The following is a 22,031-nucleotide window of genomic DNA, read 5'->3' as shown; positions in this document are numbered from 1 at the left end:
GGCTTTGTGGAGAGGTGAGCCTGGTACCACCCCCAAATGTCTGAGCAATAAACCAGAGGGTAGTCCAGGCCTTCTTGCCCATCGGTGACTCCTGGTACCGTGCACAGCAGCTCAGGTAAAGGTGGCCTTCATCTAATGAGCACCTATTACCAACCCAGCTCAAAAGCCCTGAGCTTTACATTCTCATAACTCTACAAATCCACTTCACAGTTGAGAAAATTGAGGTGCAGAGAGGCTGCTAAATTTGCCAAAGTGACAAAAGAAAAAATTTGTACATTGGACAGACCGATGCTTACCCAGCTCCTAGGAGAATATTGGAAAGTCAGTGAAGCAAAATGCTAAGGAGGGCTGCAGTTATTCTGCATATTTGATCAAGGATAGAGATAGTCTCATTTAGATCCTCTGAAGGGCTTTAGAATTTAAATAAAAGGCCACCTGAAGCAGAAACAGGAAGAGGAAGGTAGGAAGGGTGCATAACTGCTCCCCAGTCCCAGGACAAAGCCCCCTTAGCCAGGACCAGGGGGACCGACCACATCTTTGTCTGGACAAAGTTGTGTGGGCATTTATTGTCCCAATGTGTGCTCCAACGATCCTCTACCTGTCATCAACCCTCTGTTTTTGCTGCCACCAACACATGATAATCTAATCTGGAAGTTAAAAAAAAAAAAAAAAGGAATGGAGTATCTGTAGAAACAAACATCATCAAAAGTCCTGGCTCCCTTCCCAGGGCTTCAATAAAAATGCAGGAAGGAAGAAGCCACAGAGCGGAGTCCACATCAGCAAGCCCTTCCTGAGTCTCCATTAAGTACTCAGGAGAGGACTGTGCAGCTTCAGTGGGGATTGCCAGGTGCTGTCCCAGAGGGGACCCTCCTGGTGGAGGAACAGGCTTAAGGATGAACAGGGGACAGAGATGTGTTGAGTATTTGTATTCCTGGATTGTTCTCTTTTCTTTGCCCCCATATTCAACATTTTGACATAACAAACTTTCTTCCTGGCCAGGCACAATGGCTTATGCCTGTAATCCCAGCAATTTGCTAGGCCGAGGCAGGTGGATCACCTGAGATCAGGAGTTTGAGACCAGCCTGGCCAACATGGTGAAACCCCGTCTCTACTAAAAATACAAAAAAGCCGGGCGTGGTGGCGGGCACCTGTAATCCCAGCTACTCAGGAGGCTGAGGCAGGAGAATCACTTGAACCTGGGAGGTGGAGGTTGCAGTGAGCCAAGATTGTATCACTGCATTCCAGCCTGGGCGACTGAGCGAGACTCTGTCCCCCACCCCCACAAAAAAACAAACTTTCTTCCTGATTGTTTTAATAATGTTCACTGCACTTAAAAACTTGGTTTTGAATTATGGTATGAAGTACAGCTCTAATTTAGGCAACTAGTGACCTGCGTTCTGCTCGGGAAGCTGGGAGGCAGGGACAGGGGATCTTTCATAGAAGTGAGGAACGCAATACCCAAACAAAGCTTATGGTGAGAAACCTGACAGCGAAGTCAGAGACAAAACCATTTCTTTTTTTCTTTTACTTTCTTTTTCTTTTCTTTCTTTCTTTCTTTTTTTTTTTTTTTTTTTTTGGACATAGGGTCTCACTGTGTTGCCCAAGCCAGTCTCCCACTCCTGGGCTCAAGTGATCCACCCCACTTGGCCTCTCAAAGTGCTGGGATTACAGGCATGAGCCACCATGCCCAATCAAAATCGTTTCTTTAAGCAGAAGACTACCTACCCCTTGCTCCTCTACTAAAAATTCTGAAAGGCCAGGCAAGGTGGCTCATGCCTGTAATCTCAGCACTTTGGGAGGCCGAGGTGGGCAGATCACGAGGTCAAGAGATGGAGAACATCCTGGCCAACATGGTGAAACCCCATCTCTACTAAAAATACAAAAATTAGCTGGGCATGATGGCGTGTGCCTGTAGTCCCAGCTACTGGGGAGGCTGAGGCATGAGAGTTGCTTGAACCTGGGAGACAGAGGCTACAGTGAGCCAAGATCGCACCACTGCACTCCAGCCTGGTGACAGAGTGAGACTCCATCTCAAAAAAAAAAAAAAATTCTGAAAGACGAAGGAGGTGGAACTATAGGCGGGCAGAAGGCATGCTAAAAGATACAAATGAAAAATAAACTCGAAACATACCTAGCAGAAAGCACACTTGATTTGAAAGATTCTATCTCAGTTTTCTGTGGACCTATTCATAACACAGAAATATAGTTTCTTAAAATGCAGTTTCTGCACTGGTGGGTTGAGTCTCCTCAAAAATGCCTTCCATATTTTCACTGGCCCCTGCTTTGCCATGAACTCATAATTCCTGAACACCACCTCCAAGTGGGCTGGCAGAACTGGAACCGGCAGGGTGGTTCTGAAACCCAGGGACACCCCTAGTGACACTGAGATTTGGGCACACAGGTGTCAGATTTCAGCTCTTCTTTTTTTCTATCATCCCACCCCCTCCCTCAACACACACACAGACATACACACACACACACTTCACAAGATCCTATGAAGTAAAACAGTTTTAGAAAAATGGCACTGGTGTTGATTCAAGCAGATTACTAACAAGTTCTCTCTAAAAACACACACTCAAACTGTTACAATTCTGTTTGGTGTGGTTTAAACTTTTTTCTAATAATTGAATTTTTAAAGAAAGAGGGGTTTTAAATTCCCTTCTGTAGACACTGTTAATCAAGAACAGCCTGTTTTCCCACATGGACTGGCTGGCCATGAAGGCTCTGGAGTCAGCCTATCTGCATTGATAGGTTTGCTTACTTACATAATGACTTGGGGAATTATGTAGCCTCAGTTTTCTCACCTGTGAATTGGGAGCTAACAATAGCATCTGTGAGGTTGAAATGGGATCACTCCTATAAAACCATTTACCATAGTACCTGCTCATAGTAAGCATTCATTAATAGTAGCTATCATGACTTCAAAATAAAACATACCACCAAAAAGCCTTATGTAGAGAGATAAAATCTAACACTGTGATATTTATTTATTTATTTATTTATTTATTTATTTATTTACTGAGACAGGATCTCCCTGTGTTACCCAGGCTAGAGTACAGTGGCATGAACATGGCTCACTGCAGGCTTGACCTCCTGGGCTCCACTAATCTGCAGCCTCTCAAAGTGCTGAGATTACAGGCCACCATGCCTGGTCCACTATTTGTATTTTCTATACAGGCATACCTTGGAGATATTGTGAGTTCGACTACAGTCTACCACAATAAAGCTAATATTGCAATAAGGTGTGTCGCATGAATGTTTTGGTTTCCCAGTGCATATAAAAGTTACGTTTGACCGAGTGCGGTGGCTCATGCCTGTAATCCTAACATTTTGGGAGGCCTAGGCGGGTCAATCACCTGAGGTCAGGAGTTCAAGACTAGCCTGGCCAACATGGTGAAACCCCGCCTCTACTAAAAATACAAACATTAGCCAGACATGGTAGCGCGTGCCTGTAGTCCCAGCTACTCCGGACGCTGAGGCAGGAGACTCGCTTGAACCCAGGAGGTAGAGGTTGCAGTGAGCCAAGACTGCACCTGCATTCCAGCCTGGGAGACAGAGCAAGACTCCATCTTAAAAAAAAAAAAAAAAGTTATATCCACACTATACTGCAGTCCATTAAGTGTACAATAACATCATGTCTAAAAAAAGTCCATACCTTAATTTAAAAATACTTTGTTGCCAAAAAATTGCTAACAATCATCAGTGCCCTCAGTAAGTTGTAATCGTTTTGCTGGCGGAGGGCCTTAACTCAATGTTGATGGCTGCTGACTGATTAGGGTGGTTGGTTGCTAAAGGTTTGGGTGACTGTGGCAATTTCTTAAAATAACACAACAGTGAAGTTTGCCACATCAATTGACTATCCCTTTCACAAAAGACTTGTCTGTAGCATGTGATACTGTTTGACAGCATTTTATCCATGGCAGAACTTGTTTCAAAATTGGATTAGATCCTCTCAAACTCTGCTGCTGCTTTATCAATTAAGTTTATGGGATATTCTAAATCCTTTGCTGTCATTTCAACAGTGCTCACGGTATCTTCACGAAGGGTGGATTCCATCTTAAGAAACTACTCTCGGCCAGGTGCTGTGGCTCATGCCCGTAATCTCAGCACTTTGGGAGGCCAAGGAGGGTGGATCACCTGAGGTCAGGAGTTTGATACCAACCTGGCCAACATAGTGAAACCTTGTCTCTACTAAAAATACAAAAATTAGCCAGGTGTGGTGGCACACACCTGTAGTCCCAGCTACTCGGGAGGCTAAGGTAGAAGAATTGCTTGAACCCAAGAGGCAGAGGTTGCAGTGAGCCAAAATAGTGCCACTTCACTCCAGCCTGGGCAAAAGAGGGAAACTCCGACCCTGTCTCTACTAAAAATACAAAAATTAGCTTGGTGTGGTGGTACATGCCTGTGATCCCAGCTACTTGGGAGGCTAAGGTATGAGAATCCCTTGAACCTGGGAGGTGGCGGAGGTTGCAGAGAGCCAAGAACGCACAACTGCACTCCAGCCTGGGCAACTGAATGAGACTCCATCTCAAAAAAAAAAAAAAACCACTGTCTTTGCTCATCCATAAGAAGCAACAAAGCAGCTCCCCATCTGTTCACGTTCTATCATGAGCTTGTAGCAATTCAGTCACATCTTCAGGTTCCACTTCTAATTCTAGTTCTCTTGCTATTTCCACCACATCTGCAGTTACTTCCTTCACTGTAGTCTTGAACCCCTCAAAGTTATCCATGAGGGTTGGCATAAACTTCTTCCAAACACCAATTAATGTGAATATTTTGACCTTCTCTTATGAATTGCAAATGTTCTTCATGGGATCTAGAATGGTGAATCTTTTCCAGAAGGTTTTTCAGTTGACTTTGCCCAGATCCATTAGAGGAATCACTACCTAAGACAGCTACAGCCTTATAAAATGTGTTTCTTAAACAATAAGACATGAAAGTTAAAATTACTCCTTGGTTTATGGCTGCAGAATGGATGCTGTGTTAGCAGGCATGAAAACAACATTTATCTCCTCGAACATCTCCATCAGAGCTCTTGGGTAACCAGGTATATTGTCAATGAGCAGTAATACCTTTAAAGGAATCCTTTTTTTCTGAGCAGTAGGTCTCAGCAGCGGGCTTTATTCAGTAAACCACCAGGCACGGTGGCTCACGCCTGTAATCCCAGCACTTTGGGAGGCTGAGGTGGGCGGATCACGAAGTCAGGAGATCGAGACCAACCTGGCCAACATGATGAAACCCTGTCTCCACTAAAAATACAAAAATTAGCTGGGTGTGGTGGTGCATGTCTGTAATCCCAGCTACTCAGGAGGCTGAGGCTTGAACCTGGGAGTCGGAGGTTGCAATGAGCCGAGATCGCACCACTGCACTCCAGCCTGGCGACAGAGCAAGACTCTTTCTCAAAAAAAAAAAAAAAAAAAAAAAATTCAGTAAACCATACTGTAAACAGATGTGCTGTCATTCAGGCTTAGTTATGCCATTTACTATACACAAGCAGAGTAGATTTAGCATAATTTCTAACAGCAATAGGATTTTTGAAATGGTAAATGAACACTGGCTTCGACTTAAAGTCACCAGCTGCATTACCTCCTAACAAGAGAGAGTCAGCCTGTCCTTTGAAGCTCTGAAGCCAGACATTGACTTATCTGTAGCTAGAAAAGTCCTAGATTACATCTTCTTCCAATAGAAGGCTGTTTTATTTACATTAAAAAATCTATGATCTTAGCTAGATCTTCTGGATGACTTGCTGCAGCTTCTACATCAGCACTTGCTGCTTCACCTTGCACCTTTATGATATGGAGATGGCTTGTTTCCTTAAGTTGAAGCAGCCTCTGCTAGCTTCCAACTTTTCTTTTGCTGCCTCCTCATCACCCTCAGCCTTCACAGAATTGAAGAGAGTTAGGGCATTGCTATGGATTAGGCTTTGGCTTAAGGGAATGTTATGGCTGGTTTGATTTTCTATCCAGATCACCCAAACTTTCCTCCATATCAACAGTAATGCTGTTTTGCTTTTTTTCATTCATATGTTCACTGGAGTAGCACTTTTAATTTTTTTTGCAGTGGTCTCGGCTCACTGCAACCTCAGCCTCCTGGGTTCAAGTGGTTCTCCCGCCTCAGCCTCCAGAGTAGCTGGGGCTACAGGGGCGTGCCACCACACCCAGCCAGTTTTTGTATTTTTAGTAGACACGGGGTTTCACTATGTTGGCCAGGCTGGACTCGAACTACTGACCTTGTGATCCATCTGCCTCGGCCTCCCAAAGTGCTGGGATTACAGATGTGAGCCACTGCACACCCAGCCTCACTTTTAATTTTTTTTAAAGAACTTTTGGCTGGGTGTGGTGGCTTACGCCCGCTATCCCAGCTCTTTGGAGGCCAAGGCAGGCAGATCACCTGAGGTCAGGAGTTCAAGACCAGCCTAGCCAACATGGCAAAACCCCATCTCTACTAAAAATACAAAAATTAGTTGGGTGTGGTGACACATGCCTGTAATCCCAGCTACTCTCAGGAGGCTGAGGTGGGAGAATCACTTGAACCTGGCAGATGGACATTGCAGTGAGCCAAGATCACACAGCTGCACTTCAGACTGGGGACAGACCGAGACTCCGTCTCAAAAAAAAAAACCTTTTCCTCTGCATTCACAATTTGGCTAATCATTTGGCACAAGAGGCCTGGGTCTGGGCCTATCTCAGTCTTTAACATGCCTTCCTCACTAAGCTCAATCATTTCTAGCTTTGGATTTAAAGTGAGAGACATGGAATTCTTCCTTTCACTTGAACACTCAGAAGCCATTGTAGGATTATTAATTGACCTAATTTCAATATTGTGGTATCTCAAGGAATAGGCAGGCCCAAGGAAAGGGAGGGGTGGGGGACAGCCAGTCGGTAGAGCAGTTGCAACACATATTTATCGATTCAGTTCACTGTTTTATATGGGTATGATTCATGGTGCCCCAAAACAATGATAATAATGAAAAGATCACTGATCATAGATCACCATGACAGATATAATAATAATGAGAAGGTGTGAAATTTTGCAAAAATTACCAAAATGTGACCCAAAGACATGAAGTGAGCACACTCAGCTGGAAAATTGGCGCCAATGGCCTTGCTCAATTCAGGGTTGCCACAAACCTTCTATGCTTAAAAATCACACTATCTGGGAAGTACGATAAAGCAAAGCACTGGCCGGACGTGGTGGCTCACACCTGTAATCCCAGCACTTTCGGAGGCCAAGGCGGGTGGATCACGAGGTCAGGAGTTTGAGACCAGCCTGGCCAATATGGCAAAATCCCGTCTCTACTAAAAATACAAAAAAAAAAAAAAAAAAAAAATTAGCCAGGCATCGTGGCACGCACCTGTAGTCCCAGCTATTCAGGAGGCTGAGGCAGAAGAATTGCTTGAATCTGGGAGGTGGAGATTGCAGAGCCAAGATCGCGCCACTGCACTCCAGCCTGGGCGACAGAGCAAGACTCCATCTCAAAAAAAAAAAAGCAAAGCACCATCAAACAAGGTCCATCTGTATATTTCTCAGAAAATAAGCTCACATGCTCACATGCTTGGAAACCTATCAGAACCAGACAAACGGTGTTAGGAACAGAGCAGCAAATAATTGGCCTCTATCTAGCCTTAGCAAGAAACATCCTGGAAGAACTAAGGGGACTCAACACCCATGCAGATTACTTTCTAGATAGGCCTGAGAAATCCACCCCAGCTGACTCAGCAAAGAGAAACCTACAGGCCCCCCTCATCTGCTAACCAAAACCCTATATTGGCTGCTGGGCACTGTCAGGGTATGCCTGGCTTCTCCTGGGCTAGGCAGGCCTCAAAAAGGTGCCCTGAAAGCTCTCTGCACTCAGTGGCATGGAGGAAACCAGGTTTCGGTGAAGACAGGCAGTCAGAGGCATCTCCAGTCCTTCCAGAACCCAAACCATTCTTTAGTCATCTGAGATATCAGGAGATCAGCTTTCATGTTGTCCCTCTTTCTCTTTGGATGACTAAGAAGGCTTTTCTTTTCTTTTCTTTTCTTTTTTTTTTGAGAAGGAGTCTCACTCTTGTCACCTAGGCTGGAGTGCAATGGCGCGATGTCGGCTTGCTGCAACCTCCACCTCCTGGGTTCAAGTGATTCTCCTGCCTCATCCTCCTGAGTAGCCGGGATTACAGGCACGCGCCACCCCTGTTTCTACTGAAAATACAAAAAGTTAGATGGGCGTGGTGGTGTGTGCCTGTAATCTCAGCTACTCTGGAGGCTGAGGCAGGAGAATCGCTTGAACCCGGAAGGCAGAGGTTGCGGTGAGCTGAGACGGCGCCATTGCACCCCAGATTGGGCAACAAGAGCGAAACTCTGCCTCAAAAAAAAAATCACTATTATTATTATTATTATTATCATTATTATTATATTTTGCTGATTAGAAAACTAGTACAAGATCAGGGCCAGGGTGCCTTGGAGCACATTGGAGGAAGGCCACTTCCTCTGGGCAGAGGCAGCCGGGCAGTAGCACACAGGATTCCAGCCCAGGGCCTATAAAAAAAACTCCTCTCAAAAAAGTCAAACAATGTAAAGGTACATAAAAAATGGGCCAGGCACAGTGGCTCATACCTGTAATCCTAGAACTTTGGGAGGCCAAGGTGGGAAAATCACTTGAGCCCAGGAGTTCAAGACTAGCCTGGGCAACATAGCTAGACTCTGTCTCTACAAAAAATTAAAAATTTAAAAATTGGCCAGCCATAGTGGCATGGACCTGTAGTCCCAGTTACTTGGGAGGCTGGGGCAGGAGGATCACTTGAGCCCAGGAGTTCAAGGCTCCAGGGAGCTGTGATCACATCACTTCACTCCAGCCTAGGCAACAGAGAGAGGTGGCTCAAAAAAATAGAGCCTGGCTCAAAAAAACAAAACTAAACCGAAGTATAAGCCTCTTACAATCACATTCCCAAAGAAAACCACTATTAAAAATGTGGTTAACTATTTTGTTTTGTTTTGACAGAATAATAAAATTCAGTTAGGGGGAAATTTAACCTGAATGGGAGAACACCATCTATTTTTAAATTATCTTCCTCTCTGACCCTACCCAGCCCAATATCGCCAAAGGTTCTTAACAACCCAGGAGAAGTCAGCTGCAACTTTATTAGCATATCCTTGGATGGAATCCACTTCAAAGTTGAATCCTCAAGTATCTCAGTCTAACCCTGAAACTTTGATCTTTGTACCTAGGCAGGGCAAAGCCTAAGGAACTAGGTCCTTCACTCTTGGGGGTGGAGGGGGGTCCTCAGAAATGCAAATTTTTCACTGTTCTGCCACTGCCTCCTCTGTCACCTCTCCAGACCCCAGCCCTTGGATGAGTGGCTTTAACCAGGAGAGGGTTTACAAGTCTGTGTCAGAAAGAGGAGAGCCTTTGGAGAACCCTGAAGAAACACAGAGGACAAAAGACCAGCTTGTTTGCAGTTAGTGTTCTGAAGGGAGTCAGAATCCTAGACCAGCAACCATAGCTGGAAGGATTCGCTGAGGTTTAATAGGGCCCCTTAGCTTCCCCATATGTGTTCTTGTTGTTTTTCTCTTATTTCACAGTAAAATCTATAACAAAAAGGGCTGTTTATCTTGGGGTACACCAAGGAAGAGGGAGATGAGGGTGAAAAATATATCCTTTTCTGCAGCTGGTGTTGGGGAACAGAGAATCCAGGGTGGAAGTGGGGGTAGAGATGGTAAATACATAAGAAAGCCACAAAGAAGCCTGGGTGCAGTGGCTCACACCTGTAATCCCTGCACTTTTGGAGGCTGAGGCAAGTGAATGGCTTGAGCCCAGGAGTTCAAGACCATCCTGAGCAACATAAGGAGACTATCACCTCCACAAAAAAATACAAAAACCAACTGGGCATGGTGGTGCATGCCTGTAGTCCCAGCTACTTGGGAAACTGAAGTGGGAGGATTGCTTAAGCCCAGGAGGTCAAGGCTGCAGTAAGTCAAGATCGTGCCACTGCACTCCAGCCCTGGGGGAGTGAGGAACCCTATCTAAAATTAAAAAAATTTAAAAAAGCCACAAAGATATGCAGGCTCCAGAAGGTGTCTTCCATCAAAGGAAAGTTCCTGGGCTAAAAAATAATAATAACAACAATGACTACCATTTATTGAGCATTTACAATGTTCTGGGCGCTTTGCCAAGTGCATTACACACATTTTCTCATTTAATCCTTTCAACAGTCCTGGGAAGAACAGTTACCATTGTTATCTTCATTTCACCATTGAGCAAATGCAGTGGAGCTAACTAGCTTGCCCAAGATCACACAGCTAGCAATAAGTGGCAGAATCAGGACCCATGCTCAAAACTGTTTGACCCCAGAGACTAAGTTCATCCCTTCAGAGCAAAATAATTCGATGCTTCAGTGACTACCAACTGTCTACCCCCCACCCCCACCCCTCAACACGAACTCTCCAGGCTTGCTTTCCTCAGCTATCCCAGATGAGTTTGTGGATTTTCACGTTGCCATCTTTCAAGATTCAGGCATCGTTTCCCCTGAGTCATCTTCCTTCCTGATCTCTCCTTCCACAGCCCCCTGCAGATGCCCCCGGGTGGCACTACGTGTCATGTTTGGTCTCCCTCACAAGACAAGTGAGGTCCCCCAGGCTGTGCACTCATCTCTTTCATCTTCGGATCCACTGTGCCCGGCACAGCGCCTGACACACAAGAAGTGCTCCCTGACACCCCCAGGCTCCGTGAATAGATGTGGCATTCAGGCCAGACAGAGCTGAGCTGCCACACAGCTCGCTCCCTTTCTCACTCCAAATTGGCAGAAGAGAGTGAATGTTATTTACAAAAACACCAAGCCAAATAAGACCCTCCCTTCCCTGACATGCTGAAGCTGCTCTGGGAACAGACAGGGGTCACCAAATGGTGGCCAGATGGTGACTGACTGCTGCTCCCTAACTCCAGGGGCCTGGGGCAAAAGGCTTGGCTGCCCACCTGCTCCCAGGACCTGTGAACGATCCACTTTGTAGGGAAAACCCCAGACAGTTCCCTCCTCCCAAATCCCCTTCTGCAACCAGCTCTCGGAGTGGAGACTCTGCCAGCTCTCACCACATCCTGGGGACTCTCGAAGCCTGGGCTGGAAGTTCTGCAACCTTGCCCCATGTCAATGGTGCTTACTTTACCTGACTTGTTCCATAACAAAGAATTGTTAATTCTGCGGTATCGACCCAGGGTAGCGGGGTGATCATTCCTGGTAGGCACAGCTGAGCCCTAAAATAACAGAACCCAGATAGAGCAGGGGCAGAAGGAATGTGGGGAGAGGGGAAGAGGAGCTCCCTTCTGCCAGGGAAAACTCTGAGGACACAAGTAGCTGGAGGAACAGGGAAGGGATTTCCTACAGTGTTCCCAAACAAAGAGAGCTGGCCGGGCTTTGGGGAGAGCTCCGTTTCCCTTCGTTTCATTCAGCAGTGGTCTCCTCCTCCCACAGATGTGGGAGGCAACAGGCCCCCAACCAGTTATCAGGCCCTCCAGCATGAGGGCCTTTGTCTCCCCTTAGACATCTAGCTGGCAGGGCGAAGGGCCGACAAATCCTCCCTGACCCTCCCAGCTCTTTGTTATCTCAGAGGGAAGATTACATTTCTGTATGGGGAGGCAAGGTGCCGGGAGGCCTCGGGCAGGACAGAGACAGGCAGAGCTGCTGTCTTACCCCTGTTGCCTGGAGCAGCTCAGGGCTGCCCTAGGGACACTCTCCCTCCACTGGCCTGGGGCCCTTCCAGAAATGGGAGGGCTACATTTCAGAAAGAGGGCGAGTAGAGGAGTGGGACAGAAGGGGAGCGAGGTGGGCTGGAAGGATAAAAGCAGCCAACTCTCAATTATTCAGAAACGTGTCTGCAGTGTGTGGACAGCCCATGCCTTTGCTGAGTTTCTCACCTTCTCTGTTCAGCTGCCATCAGCTCTTTCCCTGAGAAGTGGAGGAGGGACCCTGGCAAGTTGGCCACTTGCTTTCATTTTGGCTTCTTGATAAATCTATAGAGGATTTTTCAGCAGCAGGCCCATGTCCCTCAACCCCAAACAAGCATTTAGATCATTCTCTTTCTGTTTAAATCAAGAACGCATTATTTAGCCTTTTATTTGGGGTTCAAGATACTCCTACAATGGTTCTAAATCATAAGAAAAAGGGGCTTGATTTAAAACCCTTTGTTTTGGGCCAGGAATGGTGGCTCACGCCTGTAATCCCAGCACTTTGGGAGGCCAAGGTGGGCAGATTACGTGAGGTCAGGAGTTCAAGACCAGCCTGGCCAACGTGGTGAAACCCTGTCTCTACTAAAAATACAAAAATTAGCTGGGCATGGTGGCAGGCGTCTGTAATCGCAGCTACTCGGGAGGCTGAGGCAGGAGAATGGCTTGAGCCCAGAAGGCAGAGGTGAGCTGAGTGAGCTGAGATCGTGCCATTGCACTCCAGCCTGGGCAAAAAGAGCAAGACTCCATCTCAGGAAAAAAAAAAAAGAAAACAAAAAAAACCCTTGTTTGAGAAGAATTACGGAGCAAAGTAGAAAAATAGTAGCTGGGTGTTAACATTAAATGCTGGATTTTTTTCATGGCTTGTCTTCCCAATCATATTCCCTCAAATTGTGTTTCCTCCTCTGGTAACCCAGGTTGGTTATGCTTAGCAAGTCCATCAACAATAAATATACCTGGAAAACCTCCTGTGTAGAATTGGTCAGACACCTAGATAAGATCCTTGCCCTAAAGCAGTTTAGAAACCAGTTAGAAAGAAAGCAGAGTAAGGAAAACCACTAACAAAGCACGGTATCAACTCAGTGGATAGTCAGCAAGTGAGCAGGGGGTCCAGGGACTGACAAAGCTGGGATGGGCAGGGAAGGCCTCTTGGGGGTAGGGTGTGAGTATGGCCTTCTTACAAGCCTGTGATGAGTAGTAATTAAAATGCAGGAGGCCTAATGGGTGGGCAGCTTATATAGGAGTATAAACCAAGCTTGACCAGGAGCTGAAAGGTTAAATGGTGGCTTGTAGGGGAAAACCCTATAAACAGTGGCTGAAGTTCATTTATTCAACAAAGATATGAGTTCTTGTTTCTCATTTTTTGTTTTGTATTATTTTGTTTTGAGACAGGGTCTTACTCTGTCGCCCAGGCTGGAGTGTAGTGGCTGGATCATAGCTCACTGCAGCCTCAAACTCCTGGGCTCAAGCCAACCTCCTTCTTCAACCTCCACCTCCAGCTAATTTTTAAAAATATTTTGTAGAGACAAGGGCTCACTTTGTTTCCCAGGCTGGTCTTGAACTTCTGGCTTCAAGTGATCCTCCCGCTTCGGCCACCCAAAGTACTGGGATTACAGGCGTGAGCTGTAATTTAGTTGTTTATTTACTCATTTGTTCAACAAATACTTATTGAATATTTGCTCTTTGGCCAGTCAAGGGATTTCATGAGTGTCTACTATGTGAATAACACTGTGTTGGCCACTAGTCTGTCACCTACTGGTGGATTAGAAAAATAGCACGAGGACCATTTTTTCTTTTCTTTTCTTTTCTTTTCTTTTCTTTTTTTTTTGAGACGGAGTCTTGCTCTGTTGCCAGGCTGGAGTGCAGTGGCACAATCTCGGCTCACTGCAACCTCTGCCTCCCGGGTTCAAGCGATTCCTCTGCCGCAGCCTCCCCAGTAGCTGGGATTACAGGCAAGCGCCACCATGCCTGGCTAATTTTTTTGTATTTTAGTAGAGACGGGGTTTCACCTTGTTGGCAAGGATAGTCTCGATCTCCTGACCTCGTGATCCACCCGCCTCGGCCTCCCAAAGTGCTGGGATTACAGGCATAAGCCACCGCACCCGGCCAACTCTTTTCTTAAATTAGCCAGGGAGGCGTGGGTGGGTTGGGTGAGGAGTTGGGTGGGGGGATCTCATTCAGTATTCAAACTTCTACAAGTTTCGGGGTTGAGGTGGGTGATGGTAAGGGAACAGGCCCTGCCACTAACTTTCATAGTGACTTCCATTTGTGTAATATTTTTGGTCCACTGAGAGCTATTATTTTATTTGATTCTTATGACCATCTTGTGAAGGAGTATCAACAGATACCCCGTTTTGATTTTATCAGATGCATGATTTGTCCTACATCAAACTTCATAAATGATGGACAGAATGGAGGAATCCTTCAGACCTAGTGCTGCCTACTTCCCACCCCAATGGTGGCCTCAGCCTGGGCTCACATCACACGCCCCAAGGAGCCTTGGAAAAAATAAAGGCTCTTGGCTTCTTCCTGGGACAGCGTGATTCCTCATGTCTGAGCAGGCCCATGAACTTGTATTTTTCAGACGTTCCCTAGGACCCGTGTCCATCTGGATTAGGGGACCACTACATTATACCACTCCGCGGGAAGACTCAGGGGGAAGCATTTTAGCCACTTTCCTGTGTTCCACAGTACTGGAGGGTGTTCTGAGTGGGCTGTGATTAATTTCCAAACCAACCACACGTCTCCCCTCAACTCCCACTGCTTACTCTTTGCTTCCTAGACATTCACGGCAGGCTGGAGACTTCTGGAAGCCAACAGCATCGCTGTAGAATTTACAGGGTCCAGTTCCCGGTGGACCACAAAACCTAAATTATGTGGCTGGGGAAAGCTGAAATCCAAGGGAAGGGTTTGAGGAGGGGCTGACCTTATAATAAAACCAGCTTGTATTTACTAAGTGTTAACTATGCGCTAGGCCCTCGTTGACGCCTCAACTCTATATGAAAAGCACTAATATCCCCCATTTACAGATGGGAAAACAGAGATTTAGAGCGCGAAAATCATTTCCCCAAGGCGCACAGACTCCAAAGCCCACGCTACCAGGTACAACCTCAAGGCTGCGGCGTCTCTTCACCTGCCCCCTAGCCCCCAAACCGCTGCTATGTCTAGGGCCTGACATTCCGGCGCCCTCTGGGACGTGCTCAGATGCAGGGGCGCAAACGCCAAAGGAGACCAGGCTGTAGGAAGAGAAGGGCAGAGCGCCGGACAGCTCGGCCCGCTCCCCGTCCTTTGGGGCCGCGGCTGGGGAACTACAAGGCCCAGCAGGCAGCTGCAGGGGGCGGAGGCGGAGGAGGGACCAGCGCGGGTGGGAGTGAGAGGGCGAGCCCTCGCGCCTCGCCGGCGCATAGCGCTCGGAGCGCTCTTGCGGCCACAGGCGCGGCGTCCTCGGCGGCGGGCGGCAGCTAGCGGGAGCCCGGACGCCGGTGCAGCCGCAGCGCGCGGAGGAACCCGGGTTTGCCGGGAGCTGGGCGGCCACGTCCGGACGGGACCGAGACCCCTCGTAGCGCGTTGCGGCGACCTCGCCTTCCCCGGCCGCGAGCGCGCCGCTGCTTGAAAAGCCGCGGAACCCAAGGACTTTTCTCCGGTCCGAGCTCGGGGCGCCCCGCAGGGCGCACGGTACCCGTGCTGCAGTCGGGCACGCCGCGGCGCCGGGGCCTCCGCAGGGCGATGGAGCCCGGTCTGCAAGGAAAGTGAGGCGCCGCCGCTGCGTTCTGGAGGAGGGGGGCACAAGGTCTGGAGACCCCGGGTGGCGGACGGGAGCCCTCCCCCCGCCCCGCCTCCGGGGCACCAGCTCCGGCTCCATTGTTCCCGCCCGGGCTGGAGGCGCCGAGCACCGAGCGCCGCCGGGAGTCGAGCGCCGGCCGCGGAGCTCTTGCGACCCCGCCAGGACCCGAACAGAGCCTGGGGGCGGCGGGCCGGAGCCGGGGACGCGGGCACACGCCCGCTCGCACAAGCCACGGCGGACTCTCCCGAGGCGGAACCTCCACGCCGAGCGAGGTAAGAGCCGTGGCGCCCCCGGATCTGGGGCGGGCTTGGCGTCCCGAGCGGCCCCCGGCGCCGGAGCCTCCCGGCTGCGCGCTTTGCCCGCCGCAGCCCAGCCGGGGCCGGCGCCTCCCTCCGCTCGCCGCCCGCCCCTTTCACCTCCTGGCTCCCTCCCGGGCGATCCGCGCCCCTTGGGTCTCCCCTCCCTTCCCTCCGTCCGCGTCTCCTGCGCCCCCTCCCTGCGCTCGTCCCGCCGCTCTTCCCGCCGCCCAACTTTTCCTCCAACTCGCGCTCGGGAGCTGGCGAGGCGGCGGCGGCTCCTCAGTGAGTCCCGGGAGGGACAGGCCCGGGGCGAAGGCGGCGAGGCCCGCGGTTTCCTGGACTGGGGAGGAGGGCGGGAGTGGGCGGCGAGGTGGGATGCGTTGTGTGTGTTATGTGTGTGTTGCATTCCACTCCATCTCTTTTTGGTCCCCTTTTGGGGATTCACCCCCAATTCAGCAGGTAGCTTTGGGCTGAACGCTAAAAATCCGGGACATTCCTAAGTCCTTTTCCACCCCCGGGAAAGCCTGGGGTGCGGGTTGGGGTCGGATGGGGTGGGGGATGAACTGCGGAGGACGTGGAGGGCTAGGTTAGCTTCTCTTGGAATAGGTTTTAAGGAGGTGTCGTCACCAAATGGCTGAATCTGCTTGAGCTGAGAGCGAAAAACGACTCCCCTTTCCAGAAGGGGTGATCTTATGACTTGGACGGTCTCTGAAAGGGTCGGAAGTTTGGGGAACGGGAGGACGACCCACGGTCGTTAAGCCGAGGTATGGGATGGGGGCGGAAGGACCGTTCGGTCCCAATCTGGTTCCTGGAGGTGGGGGAAGGGATGAGGGTTTTTGTCCGGTGTGGTTCACTCGGCAGCGATGCGTATGCTTCTCTGGCCCAGACCCCTCTGCACCCCGCTTCCCCTACCGTTATGTTTGGGGTTGGGAGAAAAGTGAGGCTACGACCCATGTTTGCGGAGGAATTTTATGGACCTTGTAGATGGGGGTTCATATAGAACACACACCCCCTATGAGGCAGCCAGACACTTTTTTGGTGGTGGTGGTGGGGGGGTGGGGTGTGAAGCCTGTTTCTTGTTCTGGGCCCAGAAGCTATCAACCCTTTTGAAAAACATTACCACGGTGCCTTTCTCCCCCAGCACTCCCCCACCCCCAATTTCCAGATGTAGCAGCCGCATCTGGTTCCGTTTCACCCCACACGGGTACACCGCAGCCGCATTATTAACTTCCCTCTTCCTCCCCTCCCCCTCCCCCAAATTAAAACTCAGATTCTTCAGCTTGTCTTGACCACCTCCCTCCTTAACATTTCTGGAGACTTGGAGATGCGGCGTTGAGATTCGGGGGAGAAAAGAAAGTTCCCTTGGATCCCGAGTTATTTAAGATCTCAGCAAGTTATTCGCCGCCGCTGGTGGGTGGCGGCGGTCGGGGTGCTTTCTGTATTGCGCAGAAAAGAGGCATCTTGGGAGATGGGGCCAAGGTTTTAGGGGGTGCCACTCGCGAACGGTTCATCCGCTAGACTAGGGGGGCTCTTTGGCTGTGCGTCTGGCCAGAACTGGCCTTGACGATGGAAGTTTCTGGAACCAAAGCGTTGCTTTCTCTCCCTTGTGTTATAGCTGGAGCTGCGGGAGCGCCTGCCCTGCCCGGAGCCCGCGGTCCCCTCTCGGCTGCCCCGCGGTGGCGTCACGCGCCCCTCCCGGAGCAAGCCCGGTGCGCAGGGCCGGGGGCGTGGGCGGCTGCTGCCAGAGGCGCTCCCTGTGTGTTTTTAAGGACTGATTTGGGCCGCATCCCCCGGAAACTAAAGTGGGGCGTTTTACCGTTTAAATAACGGCTACAGGTTTGAAAGTGGGGTTGGATTTTCGAGTTGTGTTTGGTAATAGTCTTTGAGGCAGGAAAGCGCCTTGTGGTCCAAAGTTGCGGGAGGGTGGGGAGAGTCGGCGTCTTACCCGCTTCTTTCCAGCCTCTTTCAAATTGAAAACACTTTTCTGGTTTCCTTCTTTGGGCGGTAGTTTTGGAGGCTGTAATGAAATCGCACTTTCTCTAGACGTGGTAATTAAGGTGACTGTTTCCTCCGCAGATGTGCCCTACCCTTTGCACCTCCGGACCAGCGCTTTTTTTGGAATACTATCTAGCCTTGAGACTGTTTAGCAGAAAGTGGCCATTTTCCTCCCTTGGCCCGGGCTCCCAGTTTCCTCCCTGAGGCTTGTTTAAAAGCGAAGTAGCAGGGCCCCGTGGGACGCGCCTTGGTCTGGGTAATCACCCCCACGCCCGGGTCATCCACCTTCCTCTCGGTGACCGAGGTTCAGCAGCCTCTGCTATTGCCGGCCGTCTTTGCCGATGGCCTGCCTCCCTAATGACTTGTTTACATATCCTACCCCCAGTGGGTTAGGAGAAGCTCCGGGGCTGCCCCGACCCTCCGAGTGCAGGGTGTTTGGGGACCGGGAGGCTGCTGGGGCCTGACTCCAGCTGGGAGGGTTATGAACTGCATCAATGACGAGCTGCTTGAAATATCTGTTGCATTTACTCTTAGTCATAGCTGAGTGTCAGCTTTTTAATGAGGTTCATCCAGATTGAGAGCCACTTGGACTGCGTACTTCACTGCCTGCTTTTCCAAACATGCCTGCAGAAATGCTCATTTTCGAGGTATTTTTCCCAATGGGAATTCAGGCCAGAGTGGGCACCACTTGAACAATCTTAGGGTGCTTCTTTTCCTTGGCCTCTGGCCATGGAGGGTGTTAGAAAGTTCCATTAGGTGGCCCTTTGATAGCAAGGGAAGCAAAGGCTGAGGAAGAAATGGAGAAGCGTCCCCCACTCCCTAGGGGCAGAGGATTAGATACATCGGTGCATCCCTCAGGCTGGGCTAGCTTTATTCCTGGTGGACTCCAGAGGGCAAGAAAATTGAATTGAACACTGGGTAGGCAGATTCAAGCCTTAGAGACCAAGGAAAATCCATGGGTTTTGCTTTTAGTGGTGTGCTCTTTGTTTTCAGTATTGACCTGAAACAAGACTCCTAAAATGAGAGATTTGCTGGTATGAACTTGGGGGTTTAGCAGCCGGCTTCTACAAAGGCTTTTTTCTTGCCTTCGTTTCTAAAGTGTCTTTCGTCAAAATGGCTGTTAGTTACAGAACATCCTAGCAAAGTTTGAGCCTGTTGCTGCTGGAGGAAAAGGAGTTAGAATTGATTCAAATGTCTTATACTGAAAGGGCCTCACATCATTTGATAGTTTAATTTCCTCCTGGGAAATTTGTGTCTTACATTTGTCTTCCCCAGAGCTTTGTAAAAGGCCTGAACGCACCAGGGACTAGTGGGAGCCCAGATGCAGAGCTTTAGAGAAAATTCTGGTGTTTCCAGAGAGGATGAAATGTCAGACTTGGGCTAGGATATTTGTTTTTCCTCCTAAGGTTGCATCTACTTTAAACAGAAATTCTCTCCTCGCCACCATTTATCTCTCCCCTGCATGAAAAAAACCATGTTTAGGGCCCTCTCCCCCATTTAATAGCCCTCACCTGGATGAACTATCCCAAGAATTTGGTGGGGTTCCACTCATAGTACATCCTGTCTTTAAGAGCAAGGTTTTCTAGATTATGTGCAGCAGTTCGTGTTTCACTTGTTGCTTTTTTTTTTTTTCTTTTTTTTTTGAGATAGTCTCGCTCTGTCGCCCAGGCTGGAGTGCTGTGGCGCTATCTCAGGTCACTGCAACCTCCGCCTTCCGGTTCAAGTGATTCTCCTGCCCCAGCCTCCCTAGTAGCTGGGATTGCAAGCATGCGCCACCATGTCCGGCTAATTTTTTGTGTTTTTAATAGAGATGGTGTTTCACCATGTTGGCCAGGCTGGGCTTGAACTCCTGACCTCAAGCAATCCGCTGGCCTCGGCCTCCCAAAATGCTGGGATTACAGGTGTGAGCCATTGTGCCTGGCCACTTACTGCTAATTTTTTATATGTCTCTTACTTCCAAGGACATTTAGACACTTTTTTTTTTAAAGAGACTCAAAAAATTAGCATTTCCATTGGACCAACTAAAATTTAGCAAGCTGAGCTGAGTAACTTTCTCCATATGTTTATTTAGTACTTGCCCCCTGCCCTCTCAACATGTGAGTAGAGAATGGTCACTTTGGGGAAGAAATAAGTCTTATTCTTATCTGAAGGGATTAATGTTTTGGTGTTACTTCCTCAATTCTGAAGAACCAAGTTGTCCAGAAATTTTCTCAGGGTTCTTTGGACTAGAGTTTGGCTGGTTAACAAGGGGTACTACCTAATTGCTTTTCTCTGATATTCTCAGCCTCTTTTTCTGGAGGAGTATCTGTATCAGTTTCTTTTCATCAGCCCTTTTTTTCCCTTCATTCACTTACTCATCCAGTCAACAAACATGTTGGCATCTCCTGTGTACATGCTAGGTGCCGAGGGTGTTAGCAAAGGTTAGGGAGGCACAGACCCTGTTCTGAAGGAGCCTGCAGTTTCGTGGGGAGAGAAGAGAATGAAGAACATAAATAACAATCATATAATATGACCTAAGTGCCATGTGAGAGGGGCTGGTAATGTGGTTTGCAAATTTGGAGGAATGCAATTCTCCAGCTAGAAGGCCCAAGAAAGTCTTATGGAAGAAACAGCTTCTTAAGGTGGGATTCAGAGAAAAGGGAAGGGCTGGCGTGTTGCAGAACAAGGAATGGCATGAAGAAAGTCTTGCACAGAGGCATGGATGTTGCTTCGAGCTGTGGCGCCCTATAGAAATAGAACACGAGCAGCTGGTCACAGTGGCTCATGTCTGTAATCCCAGCACTTCGGGAGGCCAAGGCAGGCGGATTGCTTGAGCCCATGAGATGGAGATGAGCCTGGACAACATGGTAAGACCCTGTGTCTACCAAAAAATACACAAATTAGATGAGTATGCTCATGCTTACTGGTAGTCCCGGCTATTCAGGAGGCTGAGGTGGGAGGATCACTTGAGCCTAGGAGGCAGAGGCTACAATAAGCTGTGATTGCACCACTGCATTCCAGCCTGGGGGACAGAGGAAGACCCTGTTTAAAAAAAAAAAAAAAAGCCAGGCACAGTGGCTCATGCCTGTAATCCCAGCCCTTTGGGAGGCCAAGGCAGGTGGATCACCTGAGGTCAGGAGTTCAAGACCAGCCTGGCCAACATGGTGAAACCCTATTTCTACTAAAAATAAAAAAATTAGCCGGGCTTGGTGGCTCATGTCTGTAATCCCAGCTACTTGGGAGGCAGGAGAATCGTTTGAACCCGGGAGGCGGTGGTTGAGCCAACATTGCGCCACTGCAACTCCAGCCTGAGTGACAGAGCAAGACTCCGTCTCAAAGAAAAAAAGAAAGGAAGAAAGAAATATAACATTATAACATGAGCTATGTGTACGTTCAGATTTTCTAGAAGCCACATTGGAAATTAAGTTAAAAGAAAGAAATAGGTAAAAAAAATTTTTTTTTTTTTGAGACGGAGTCTCGCTTTGTTGCCAGGCTGGAGTGCAGTGGCGCAATCTCGGCTCACTGCAACCTCTGCCTCCCGGGTTCAAGCAATTCTCCTGCCTCAGCCTCCTGAGTAGCTGGGACTACAGGCGCGCGCCACTGCACGCAGCTAATTTTTGTACTTTTAGTAGAGACGGGGTTTCACCATGTTGGCCAGGATGGTGTCGACCTCTTGACCTCGTGATTCGCCCACCTCAGCCTCCCAAAGTGCTGGGATTACAGGCTTGAGCCACTGCGCCTGGCCAAAATTTGTTTTTTAATTAACTTGTTTGTTTAGATTTTATTTAATGTAACTATATTTCCAAAATATTATCATTTGAACATGTAATCAATATAGAAATTATTGATGAGATACTTTACTTTTTTTCGTAACAAGTTTTTAAGATGCGGTGTATACTTTTTACTTATAGCATATCCGTTAGCACCAGCCACATTTCAAGTGTGCAGTGGCCACTGTGTGGGCCACAGGTCTAGAATATAAGACATGAAGATGGAGAGTGAGAAATGCCTTTGGAAAGGTTGGAAGTTCCTGTCCTTCTGCTGCCAATTACCAAATCTCCTGAGAGTGCTATTAAGGAGTGACTCAAAGCACTACACAAAGAGAATTATAAATATCTTAATATTATATCTGAAATACAAATGCATAATTCTTTACATTTGGTTGGTACTTTAGAGAGGAGAGAATGGGCACAGTCACCCACACCACCCATTTGAGCCTCATAATCACCTGTGATGTAGCTTCCTCTAGGTGGGAAACCGAGGCTTAGAACGGTTAAGT

General features: G+C 48.7%; 1 protein-coding gene across 12 annotated transcripts in view; it reads left to right on the top strand.

Annotated features, from left to right (window-relative positions):
- Positions 1–15,311: 15,311 nt before the first annotated feature.
- The window catches only part of FGFR1 (fibroblast growth factor receptor 1), a 59,194-nt gene continuing 52,474 nt past the window's right edge, over positions 15,312–22,031 (top strand). For 3 of the 12 annotated variants that reach the window (XM_057302996.2, XM_063606722.1, XM_057302997.2), the window contains exon 1: positions 15,985–16,060. The gene's annotated coding sequence lies outside the window, so the exon portion shown is untranslated. Of the gene's footprint in view, positions 15,752–15,962; positions 16,061–22,031 lie in introns of those variants that run through there. The other 9 variants (XM_063606728.1, XM_063606719.1, XM_063606724.1 and 6 more) reach the window with 6 other exon arrangements.

Source organism: Pan paniscus, chromosome 7, assembly GCF_029289425.2.
Source record: "Pan paniscus chromosome 7, NHGRI_mPanPan1-v2.0_pri, whole genome shotgun sequence".
Taxonomy (NCBI): Eukaryota; Metazoa; Chordata; class Mammalia; order Primates; family Hominidae; genus Pan; species Pan paniscus.
The sequence above is the reverse complement of the archived record's forward strand: the minus strand, read 5'-3'. Positions and strand labels throughout refer to the sequence as shown.